This window comes from Octopus bimaculoides, chromosome 20 (assembly GCF_046866305.1).
Source record: "Octopus bimaculoides isolate indiv1 chromosome 20, ASM4686630v1, whole genome shotgun sequence".
NCBI classification, from domain to species: Eukaryota; Metazoa; Mollusca; class Cephalopoda; order Octopoda; family Octopodidae; genus Octopus; species Octopus bimaculoides.
Genome location: NC_142947.1, coordinates 4,619,527 through 4,629,341, shown reverse-complemented (window position 1 = coordinate 4,629,341; position 9,815 = coordinate 4,619,527). Strand labels below are relative to the sequence as shown.

The following is a 9,815-nucleotide window of genomic DNA, read 5'->3' as shown; positions in this document are numbered from 1 at the left end:
TATATATATATATATATATATATATATATATATATATATATATACATATATATCTATATACATATATATATAAATGGAGCAAAAACGCAATAGAGAGCTTTAAAACGTTCGGACAGTTAGACGATACAAAAGCGGACAAGAGAAACGACAATTAGGACAGGCAAAAAAAGACGGGTCATTCTTGGATTTCTTTCATCAGTCAAGTACCAGAAATTACGACCATTTCGGGCAGTTACACTTGTAATGGTTCGATCTGGTTGTCCCCAAAAAATCTAAGCTAAGAGCATTAGACCCCTTTGTAATAATGTGTACGGCAACAAAGACAAAAAAATCAAACAAACAAAAGAAATCGGTGATCATGGTACGCTATTACGAATACAAATAACATAGATTAGTTCGATAATGCAAATATGTTAATAGTTACCAGGGTAGCAAAAATCACCCCAAAACTGGGATGTTATACCCGGTTAAGGGGTAGAAATTCCATGTTAAAGTGATGTATTTTGAGTTGATATAAAGAATAATAATAAATGGAGCAAAACGCATATAAGGAACTTATGAATTTTATGCTTTTTGGTCCATTTATTATTATTCGTTACTTTATATATATACTTATATATATATATATATATATATATATATATATATATATATATATATATATATATATATATATATATATATTTATAGATTTATTCATATGTATATGTATGTGCATTCGTGTGTATGTGTATGAATATGTATGTGTATGAATATGTATGTGTATGTATGTGCATTTGTGCGTGTGTGTCAATGACCGAGCGATCGATTCTGTGAGACAATATGTGAACAACTGTCTATGAATGTGTATAATGTATTTGTAGGTCAAGGCGGTGAGCTGGCAGAAACGTCAGTTTAGCGGTATTTCACCCGTCTTTACGTTCTGAGTTCAAATTCCGACGAGGCCGACTTTGCCTTTCATCCTTTCGGGGTCGGTAAATAAAGTACCAGTTGCGTTCTGGGGTCGATCTAATCGATTGGCCCCCACCCCAAAAATTTCGGGCCTGGTGCCTAGAGTAGAAAAGAATGTACTTGTAGGTCGAATGCATAAATGTACGTGGCGTGAGGTGTGCGCTTTGCGTGGTTGTTTGTGTGTATGTGTCTGTGGAGTGCTCGGCCACTTGTGCGTTAATTTCACGAGCAGGCTGTTCCGTTGATTGGATCAACTGGAACCCTCGTCGTCGCAACCGACGGAGTGCCACGACATACATACAAAAATACATACACATATATACATGCACGCACACACACACATACACACACACACACACACACACACACACACAGACGCGCACACACACACACACACACACACACACACACACACACACACACACAGACGCTAATGATAGTTACTCTCCGAAAAAGTATTGACCAGTTCCTCAGTTTAATGTTGAACTGTTTTTTTGTATAACTTCACACAAAACAAACATTTATAACATAGATATGTGGGTGTGTATTACGTAACTATGTATGTATGTATGTATGTATGCATAAGACACAGAAACTGTTAATTTACCAGCATAAGAACTCAAATCAAAATCACCTGTTAGACAAATACTACTTTCTCTGTCCCTCCTTCCCTCCCCCTCTCCCCCTCCCTCCCTCTCTCTTCTCTTCTCTCTTTATATATATATATATATATATATATATATATATATATATATTCATATATATATGTGTGTGTGTGTATATGTATATATACATATATACATGTGTGTGTGTGTGTGTGTGTGTGTGTGTGTGTGTACATATATATATATATATATTTATTTATACACTCAAGTAAAAATCCGCCTTTATCTATCTGAAACTATGAAACTTAAGAAGAATATGAGGAAAAAACCTGGAGAAAAACGCCAGAATAAACAGCAGCAACAACAACAACAACAACAGCATTGAAGAAGTAAATGAATAAATAAATAATCACAAAGAACTTCATTTGTTTGCTGCTCATAATGAATGACGTTGAAAAGAGTTTGTGATTGGGAAACCATTTGTCTATCGTCTACTTCATCCCAAAGCCAAACGATAGGAGCTGTGTTAATATAAAGCTGATTCTAATTGGAAGCTTGGTCTTGTTTTAAACTAATAATGATAGTATTTAGAATAATAGACAACTTGGAGACGTCTGATGAACAGACGACAGTCTCCGCTTTGAACGAGATCTTTGTCAGAAAGGCTGATCGTGAAACGCCACGAAACGTCAGTGTAGTGCCAGGCCAAGCAGAAAGCACAACGAGCAAAACAAATAATACAGCTTAGATCTTTGTTATACACATAAACATATGGCGAAGTGGTGAAGTCGTATCTGTTGGAACCTTCTGCACTCTGTGTTCGAAAACCACCGAGGTCAGTTTTGCTTTTCATCTTTCATCTTTTTCGGAGACGGTAAAAATCTACGAATCCCAGGCGTTTGATTGACGAAACTGTAAGGACGTCGGACTTGATGTGTCTTCCGGTATTGTGAGGTGGGTGTAGGCGATGGGGGATGCTCCTTGCGTTCTGAGTTCAAATCCCGCCATGAACTGCTTAAGTATTAACTTGATGAGTGTGTGTGTGTGTGTGCTTTTGCGCGCCTTCAGGTGGCGCTACATCAACGACTGGCCAAATGAACGGTGCATTGTGCATTTTTAAATAACAACTCACACTTGCAAATGCACAGATTTCTTTTCATTGAATTTTTCATTTTGCATCAGTAAAATACCCGAAGTAGCCAAATAAATCAATTTTAAATGACATTTTAATAGAAAAGAATGTTTTAGGCACAGTGAACTTCTATTGGAGTAGATATGCTTAGAGGCATCGCCATTTGTGATGCCTGCGCATGATGGATGAGGAGATAATCAGCGTAGATTTACCCCATCATTTTAATGTGGGAAGGTTATCGCCGAGACAAGTATTAGGTAAGATTTTATCTTTGTGAGAGAAAATAGTCGATGTTTTTAAAGAAAACAACCAGCGTTGTAAATTATCAGATACAATTTTTCACTGAGATATTTGCTATAACGTCGAAACAAAATGAAGTATTTCATTGCAAGGCAGCAGCGGCAACAGCAGCGGCAACAGCAGCGGCAGCAGCAGCAGCAGCAGCAGCAGCAGCAGCAGCAATAGCAGTAGTAGTAGTAGTAGTAGTAGTAGTAGAGTAAGACCTGGCATTTTTGGGTAAGGTTTTGTCTATTTCATCGACCGCAATGCTCAACTGATACTTTTATAATCGATCGCGAAAGGATGGAACGTAAACTCAGCCTCACTGGAATTTGAACTCAGAACGTAAAGACGGATGAAAAGCTGCTAAGCATTTTGTCCGGCGTATTAATTGTAACGTTTTTTTTTGTTTTCCTTGAATGGCTAACAAATATCTTCGAAGCCGCAATTGCTATATATATATATATATATATATATATATATATATATATATATATATATATATATATATATATATATATATATATATATGTATATATATAAATATATATGTATATATACATACATATATATCTAAGTAGGTATGTATGTATGTATGTGTGTGCGTCTTTGCATCTGTTTATCCCCACCACCGTTTGACAACCGGTGTTAGTCTGCTTCCTTCCCTGTACCCTAGCGGTTCAGCAAAAAATTTCGATAGAATATGTGTCAAACCTCAAAATTCATTCGCCTAAAATTTCTGCAAGTCGGTGCTCCAGCATAACCACAGTCTAATGATTGAAACAAGTAAAAAATAAATAAAAAAACCCAAAACAAAACCAAAACCAAGATTTGTTTTTTTAAGATGAGGACGGATTTGTCAATATTTGACGGATATGTTCAATGAAACAGATTCTGGGAAGATGAAATTGGTTTTGTCAGGATTTGAACGTTGGAAGCAGAAGGGAGAAGTCAAAGTGTTGCACCACTTTTAGCTAATGCTTTCCCGTTTTAAGGGGTTTGTAAGGGGATTGTGTTGTACTCAAGGTCGCCGCACGCCCCTCCGTAGAGGGCATCATATACCACCTTAAAAGATATCCGAAATCCATAACGCGAAATCAATGGAGAATTCTTTGTATTTTGATCTTCACGTAACATTGATAAATTTTGATTGAGCTAATGACGCTTTATACACCATGTGTTTACACACAGACACATAGACACACACAAGTACATATATATATATATATATCTACGCGTGTTTGTATGTGTTTGTGTGTAAGTATGTATAATAGTTCAGTTTAATGGAGAAAAAAATATAGACACATCTGTATGAAAGAAAATGGAGGAAGGAATGTAATTAGGATGGTTCTAGAAGAAAGTGAACTTATGGTTAAATTCTGAATCGAGTTCGTCATAAATGAAAAAATCTTCAGTTACAGGAGACACTATCGATTCCTCAAATTCATTATCAGCTCGTATAACATGAGAATTCTGCATTTTTGAAACAGCAGGACTTTCGCAAATGTCGTGCGGATACAACTCCATCGTTTTTGCAATTAACGGCGAACGTAATTCCATCGTCTGATCGCTGGAATTTTTCCCGTTACAAGAACAATCTCCTGAAGCTCTACAGCAAAATGTATACGGCTTTGACTTTCTTCTCTCCGCTCTGGCATCGGTGGGCATTATCTCGTTTTCCCAAATTATCATAGACGACAGACTGCTATTACTTTTCCTTTTCAAAATCCTCAGAGCGGGTATCGTGTATCTGTAACAATACAGTTTCTTACTGGTCCTGTATAAAAACCTTTTACATGATTCAAACACCAGTTTCAACAACTTGATTAAAGCGCTCATATGCTGATCACTCTTTATCCAGGCTGCCATATTAATCATCTTCAATTTTCTTTCATTAATATATTTTGAAGAATATTTTTGAGTGTTTTCTGTTAAGCTTTTTACTTCAGTAATTTATTGTACTTTTTTTTTCTATTTTATTTGAACGAATATTTATTTTACAGGAGTAAATACTGGAATATTCACAAGTTTCTTCATCCTTCCATTGTTCATTTGTTTCTTACATTCGCGCTTCTGCGGGGGATTTCACGAAGTTCCTGTTCATGAAAGGAAGAAGTAACCGCATTAGTAAAGAAAAAGAAAAACAAGAACATTCCATAAGTAAGACAAATTTTCGTGGGGCCTAAATGTTTAGGAGGGGGTAAAAGGGATGTTTTGAAGTTCATGATACTTTTTGCTGATTGGTTGTAGAAAAGTCAAGGATGTCAGTTACGTCATTGAACCCGTTCTCTACATAAGCGTAACGCTCTGGCACGAGGACAGCAATTTCTGGGAAGGGGTTAAGTCGATTATATCAACCCCAGCACGTGACTGGCGCTTATTTTATCAACCCCGAAAGAATTAAAGGTAAGTCGAACGTAAAGACGGATTAAATGCCGCTAAGCATTCGTTCTGGCATACTAACGAATCTACAACCAGGCGTGGTCGTGTGGCAAGAAGCTTGCTTCGCAACCACATCGTCCTGGGTTCAGTCCCACTGCGTGGCACCTTGGGCAAATGTCTTCTACTATAGCCTCGGGCCGACCAAAGCCTTGTGAGTAGATTTGGCAGACGGAAACTGAAAGAAGCCCGTCATATATATATATATATATATATATATATATATATATATATATCTGTGTGTGTATGTATATATGTATCTATCTGTCTATACACGCCCTCATATATACATAATTATGCATGCATAATAATATATGTGTGTATGTGTGTGTGTAAGAAATAATTAAAAATAGCAGGCACAAATGTTTATGCTCAAATTATAAAAAGACTTGTCACTTACTAAATCGTACAATTTCCAAACTTTGTTTCCGACAAAATTTCCCACCCTGTTATAGAAAATAATAACGTTTAAAATCAAGTTTTTTTTTCTCAACATCAACTGATAGAATTCAACTCATTCTGTTTGCCGAATAAAATAGAAATCTTTCGAAACGTTTTATTTTATTTTATTTTTACCTATTCTTTCTCTCTCTTTCTCCGTTTGACTGCGTTCTATTCCTGACGTCATAAACTATAAGTAACGTGAAGTTGAACGAATGACGAGAAAATAGTTATTCTTTGAACAACATCGTCCGACCTGATCTTTTATATGCAAATGTGTATTGTGAAGGCACGTGGCCAAGTGGTTACAGTGTTGCGCTCATGATCATGAGATTGTGGTTTCAATTCCTGGACTGGGTGATGCGTTGTGCTCTTGAGCAAAACACAATTTCACATTGCTCCAGTCCGACGAGCCATAAAATGACTGACCCAATCACAGATGGGCGTCCCGTTCAAGGGGCATGTTGTGATCTTGGTCACTTACACGCCACAGCAGCCGTGTAGCTGGCCTTATTAGTCCTCGCGTTCAACGATTGGCTGAACAATTTCTTGCGATGTACAGTCAGAGACTTTCTGCAGTTGAAGGAGGCAAGGGAGGTGAGATCACACTGGAGTAGGTTTTCGAGTTGTGTGTTCTTGGGAGCAATGTAATTTTGGGGTGAGGTGTTTCAGTTGCATGGGTATGAGGGTTGACTGGCGAAGTTTACTGAGGGGTCGGGGAGTAACGTGTTATCAACTCCAGAGGAGTGGACGTTGTTGCCATTGTAAGTAATGCCATTGTAAACAAGTAGGATATTATGAGATAAAAAATGTCACTCTGTCTCTCTGGCATTTTGTCTTTTTGTCATTCTGTCTGTCTATCCATCCACCCATCTACATTCTCTCTCTCTCTCTCTCTCTCTCTCTCTCTCTCTATCTATCTATCTACCTATCTATCTATCTATCTATCTATCTATCTATCTATCTATCTATCTATCTATCTATCTATCTATCTATCTATCTGTCTGTGTATCTGTTTGTTTCTCTGTCTATCTATTTCTATGTCTGTCCGCCTATCTTTTTGTATGTCAGTCTGTGTCTATTTACATATTCATATGTCTATCCTCCTGTCTATCTATCTGTCTGTCTGTCTTATGCTATGTATTTACACGTAAATGTGCGTAGCTTTTGTCTTCTGCATGTTCAGTACTTCACTCCCTACTTTCAAGACATGTCAGTAACCTAATATTCGATATAATAACCACTCCCTGTCCAGATAAAGTCTAAACCTTGATTACTAACACTAAGAAAAGACATGTTTGTCATATTTTGATGGTTATTTCAGTTCGTCGATAATCTTATATTTCGAGTATTTATGTTGAGGTTGAATCTAGGAAATATTATTCTAAATAAATTCCCACCACCTCTCTCACACACCTACACACATATACCTGCTAAAACAACTGCATCCATGCAAACATACACACGTATATATTATTTCACTCTTTTATTTGTTTCAGTCATTTGACTGCGGTCATGCTGGAGCTTCGCCTTTAGATACTTTTTGTATCTTATTCCAGTCATTACTTCTACATTTAGGGCAGGTACCACTGGTTTCATTACTTATAATGGTATCTAACTTCTTTCTAACACCCCTGTATACCCGAATCCTATCTTTCTGATCATATGCCGAGAGTTACATGCGGTGTTTCATAGGGTTCGTATAACAGGGACACGTTGTTCATTATCCTAACCAGCTCTGCTATCAGTATGTTGATTCTCATGTTGTGTGACAAAGCTGAGTTCTTCCAAGATATTTTAATGTAATTTTGGTCGATATATCTGTTAAAATGAGATGTCAATGTTATTTTCATTTTTGCGTTATTTAGACGACAATTTATTCACCGCACCCTGTATACACACAGACACACACACACACACACACACACACACACACATATATATATATATATATGCATTAAAGCATGTAGCGATAGATATCCATGTACATGCATCTATCTATCTATCTATCTATCTTCCTATCTATACATATATACATATAATACATGTACATATACATATTCGTACACCCATACACATACTAATATACACATTTGGTGAGAGAATAATAATACAAGAGAGAGAGAAACAAAATAGAGAGGGAGAAAGAGAGGGAGAGAGAGAGAGAGAGAGAGAGAGAGAGAGAGGAGGAGAGAGAGAGAAAGAGAGGAGGAGAGGGAGATAAATGGGTGAGATAATAATTATTATCAACTTCGGAAATGTAATATAGGTTAACGGCAGTAGCTCCTGCATCTGCTTCAATCTGATTGGTCAATTCAACAGAATTAAACGTAGCAGAGACGTCAACACTTGACATTAAAAAAATGCAACCACTTTTTCATTAAACGAGAGCAGTTTAGCAGCTTAGCATCGTAGACACTAGCACGTTTGAATGCAAGACCGTTTTTTTCATATACATATATGAATGTGTGTATATATATATATATATATATATATATATATATATATATATATATATATATATATATATATATATATATATGTATGTATGTATACATATATAAATACGATTTGTTTAGCTAAAAAATTCTTCGAGACGGTACCTTAGTATGGCCGCATGTATACATCTATATGTATACGCATGTATATATATATATATATATATATATATATTTGTGTGTGGGTGTGTGTGTGTGTGTGCGTGCGTTCGTGTGTGTGTGTATATATATGTGTTTGTGTGTAAATGGGTGAGATAATAATTATTATAAACTTAGGAAATATACACACACACACACCAGATGGAAACACGCAGACATAATTACTGGTCTGTGAGATCACGTAGATACATCCATCCATTCATACTCACACGCACGCATACGGGCAATGCATACACATACACGCGCGCTCGCACGCGCACAGACACAAACACATACATACACACATACACGCACAGACACACACATACGCTCACATCTCTCTCTCTCTGTCCTGGCTTGATTTACGCGTTTAGGCTTAGCAGCCTTCCTGTTTCTTTTCACTGTTCTGTTTGTGTTACCAATTTTGACCCTCCGCAAAATCCCAAATTTTATTGCTTGCTTCCCAACCACATGGTTCCGGGTTCAGTCCCTCTGCGTGGCGCCTTCTATTATAGCCTCGGGCTGACCAAAGCCTTGTGAGTGGATTTGGTAGACGGAAATTGAAAGAAGTCCGTCGTATATATAAATGTATATATTTATGTGTATGTGTGTCTGTCTTTGTCCACCCCCCCACACCATCGCTTGACAACCGATGCTGGTGTGTTTACGCCAGATCCACAAAGTTAGGAGAGATAAACGCGGCAAAAGAAGTCAGTAGATTGAAAACGATGAATAAATCCCCTAGAGTGGTTGTCGTAGGAACCTTTCGAAGTTGGCAGAAAGCTGAAGGAAGGCAGCTATTGTGGAGGACGATTTGAAAATCGGAGTCAGTCCGCCTGCGGTTTCTCTTGTGTGTGGTGAACGAAGTATTTCTGTAACCAAATGATTTTAAATAATGAGAATCGATGATGTTTTTGCTACACACCGTTAGAACTTGTTCTGGCAACATGGAAGCCGTTGCTGGTTGAGTACACCTGGTATCATAATCAAGTCTTGAAAACCTTTTTCTTTTTCTCTGAAATAAGTTCGCAACATCATTAGTGCTATGAGAATTAACACCAAACTTCACTAGAATGTTTTCGATAGGAAATGCAAGGTCAACACAGAAATGCAGGTAAAGGAATACGAAGACCGACCCTCACCCTCCAACTGTTGAATGATACCAGAGAGAGAAAGATTTGAGTAGATTTGGAGAAAACTCTCGTATTTGTTTGCAAACTAATTTACAACCAAAGTCCCGACCTTATGGTATACGTAACCTGACAAAAATGTCCTGATTGTTGAACTGGTGGTATTTTTTGAAGACAATATGGAGTTAGCACGTGAAAGGAA

General features: G+C 37.2%; 1 long non-coding RNA gene across 1 annotated transcript; it reads right to left on the bottom strand.

The window, feature by feature from the left end:
• Window positions 1-3,788: 3,788 nt before the first annotated feature.
• LOC106867445 (uncharacterized) lies at window positions 3,789-6,242 on the bottom strand. The gene is made up of 2 exons (XR_001409148.3): window positions 5,807-6,242; window positions 3,789-5,063 (listed from the first exon to the last, which is right to left on the bottom strand). It is a non-coding gene; the product is annotated as an uncharacterized LOC106867445 (long non-coding RNA).
• Window positions 6,243-9,815: the final 3,573 nt, after the last annotated feature.